The sequence below is a fragment of the Corvus brachyrhynchos genome, unplaced genomic scaffold (genome assembly GCF_000691975.1).
Source record: "Corvus brachyrhynchos isolate BGI_N302 unplaced genomic scaffold, ASM69197v1 scaffold128, whole genome shotgun sequence".
Classification (NCBI taxonomy): domain Eukaryota; kingdom Metazoa; phylum Chordata; class Aves; order Passeriformes; family Corvidae; genus Corvus; species Corvus brachyrhynchos.
Window position 1 is genome coordinate 1,056,473 of NW_008239648.1, and position 3,524 is coordinate 1,059,996.

Here is a 3,524-nt window from a genome sequence, read left to right on the forward strand (position 1 = left end):
CAGAAAGCCAAGTGTGTCCTGGGCTGCATCCAAAGCCCCGTGGGCAGCAGGGGAGGGAGGGGATTCTGCCCCTCTGCCCCACTCTGGTGAGACCCCACCTGCAGAGCTGCCTCCAGCTCTGGGATCCCAGCACAGGAAGGACATGGAGCTGTTGGAGAGTCCAGAGGAGGCACCAAGGTGATCAGAGGGATGGAGCACCTGTGCTCTCGGGAAAGGCTGAGACAATTAGGGTTGCTCAGCCTGGAGAAGGGAAGGCTTTATGGTGATCTAATTCCCGCCCTTCAGTGCCTGAAGGGGGCTCACAAGAAAGCAGGAGAGGGACTTTTTACAAGAGCATGTAGTGACAGGACAAGGGGGAATGGCTTCAAACTGAAATCGGGTAGGTTTACATCAGATAATAGGAAAAAATTCTTTACTGTGAGAGTGCTGAGACAGAGGAGCAGGTGAGACAGAGGACCTCAGAGAAGTTGTGGATGCCCCATCCCTGGAAATATTCAAGGCCAGGCTGCATGGGGCTCTGAGCAAGCTGGTATGGTGGAAGGTGTCCCTGACTATGGGAGGGGGGTGGATCTCAGTGATCCTTAAGTTTCCTTACAATCCAAACCATTTTATGATTCTATAAAACCTGCTAAAAGGAGAAAATCAGACATATTAAGATACTTAGACACTATGCTAAGACCAGCAACCTTACTGGTTTCAGAGGTATTTGAGTGCTTAGAATTTATGTCAACATTATTTCTAAGATTTAAACTTTGTTAAAATATTTGTCAGCCTTTTTGTGACATGACCTTCAGGGACTCGGATTGGAGAAAAAACATAGAAGTGAATATTTACAAAATGAAAATGTGCCAAGAGTTTAAAGTATAACTAAGATAATAGTGGTTTTATCCGCAAAGACAGACTACCAGAAAAATTTACCAACAGAAGCAATACATCTGAATATTATAAATTCTTCAGGCAGTTTTTGCTATAAGGATACAAAGGTGATGAAAGAAGTAAATGTCAAAAAGAAATATTTATTTTTCATAAACTGTATGACATATGAAATAGACATATTGTGCAATTGGTATCTCACCAAAAATAATAGAAAAAAATGAATACAACCTTAAAAATGTACTACGTAGAATAGAATTCTAGAAAATGCAATAGGACTTTAACAAACCATAGAAAAAATTCTTTAGGATACAAAGAAAAGCACTATGAGGCTACATGAGAATACATGAGAAATTATAAAACAGTGCTAGTACAATGTCTTTGAGGCATTATGGCAAAGGATCTGGCAGACTTCTAAAATGTCTAATAAGAAAAGAGGTAAAGCTAAAAGTGAAAGACAAAATTTTTAGTTAGAAAGAGTTTAACAGAAATAGGTAACACCAAATGCACAAATGAACTTTGAATATTTCAAAGGTAATTGAATATTCAAATACACAGAAAAAACAATCCTAGATTTTGCAATGTATTTTGGTGACTTCTAAGGTCTCTAAAATAGAATCATTTGGGTTGAAAAAGATGTCTAAGATCATTTAGTCCAACTGTTAAACATTGTCTTGGGGTGACCTTATGATGTGTATCCCATATCGCTGCCTATGCCCAGAAATTAATTTTTGTGCCTTTCTGTGCCTCTAAACTGAGCCTGAGAGGGGGAAGGAAAAAACTGAGCAAAACTTTTTCAAAGCAGTTTGCAGCTTGTTCAAGGTCACACAGAGATAGCAACTTTTTTTCAGCTGTGGCAGGGGAGGGAGGAAGCACCCGGCTTGCTGGGTTTTTTTGGGAGTCAGCTTTTGGCCAGTGGTTCAGCTTCTTTTTCTCCAGAGAGAGACTGAGAGTTGAATTTTTTTTCCCTTCCCTGGAATTTCGGATTTTCTCCCTTTTCCACTGGACTGCTACAATATCAGAACACATTGGGAGGACTTTCCACCGAGCACAGAGGGCCTGGCCCTGGGCCAAGCCCCAGCTCCGAGGAGACCAAAGGGAGGACTCTAACACTTTCCCAGGATTTTCTCAACAGCGAGAGATTTTATTATTTAGCATTGTTATCCTTTTCCTGTGTGTTTGTTAAAGAAATAGTTTTATCTCCTTCACTTTCCTTTGAGAAAATTTTTTTTTTCCCCCGAACCTGGTGGGGGAGGGGTGGTTGTGCCTTCCCTCAGAGGATATATTTCTAAATTTGGCCAAACAGGAACAACATGCATGATTAATGTGAAATAAATTTAGTAGTGTCCTGATAAAGAAACAGAGCACTTGAAATAGGTGGAAGGAATATCAGATGAGGTGAAAAGCAGGTCTGTAGAAGTCATTGGCAGCATAACTTTGCACACTCTGCAGATCAATGACCTGAAGGACAGAATATAGTCTGTGTTTTCAGAAGATCTAGTTTCTAAGGAAAGGTAAAGTTTTGTGTTATGATTCACATGAACTGGAGAAGTGAATAGAAAAGGAGAAAGATTTTTTAGTTCAAGAGATTATGAATTAAAAAACCCAAAACACAACAAAGCATTTTCTAGTGGTGATACATTAAGAGTGTCCATCAACAGAGCCTAGAACAGAACTATTTCACAGAAAATTGCAAAATACTTGACTTTCAATCAACCAGAGAAGGTAATAAGTAACTATTGTTATGAAATCAATAAAAGCTGAGAATGTATTTTGGATTGCAGCTCTGGTACTATCATGTAAAAGATAGCTTACAACTGAGAGGAAAAAAAGAAAATTAAGGACAATCAGAACCTATAAAATTTTAACTATACAAAGGTCATCAAAAGAATGGTTACAAGGGAAAGGATTCAGGAAAGCTGTGACAGGAAAAGCAAATGTGTACGCTTTGTTGATACACTGATAGAACTTGGAAAGGATAGGATATGGCAGAAAGAGTAAGTAGACATGACTCATTAGGTGAGCAGTTCTGTTGAAAACAATAGTTTGCAAATTTGGAAGTGATAAAAGGAAACACCACAATGTGGCAAGATTAATATTAGATTTCAGAGAATTTTTCACTTTAAAAATTAAGGAAGAGTAATAAAGTTTTTCTGGTAACAAGCATACTGAGAATTATTGTACAGGATGATTATTTTGTTTAATTAAGGAGGAGGAAATTCATGGTTTAGGGCTTCATATTTACTTAGAAAGTGTCAGAACATCTATCTACTAGGTGATTCATATACTTCTACTGTGTGCTATGTCACTTCTGACTTATTGAGATAATACCTATGATTCAAAGTGTGTTTCGGTCTGTGGAAGGGCTTCTCCTCCCATTCTTATAGACCAGATGTGGGCACTCTGTCTGTCTACACAAATGGATGGGAAGAAGGAAATAACCACATTAGTTCCTGTTCTTCTGTCCCTAGGACAGAGTGGCCTCAAACACTTTCAAGAGTCATATGGTGAGAGCATATAACCATGTAAATTATATTCTTAAAAGATTCCCCAGAAAAAATAGTTTTCTGTTCTCTCTTTTTCTCTCTCTGTCCCTTCCCTTCCCTTCCCTTCCCTTCCCTTCCCTTCCCTTCCCTTCCCTTCCCTTCCCT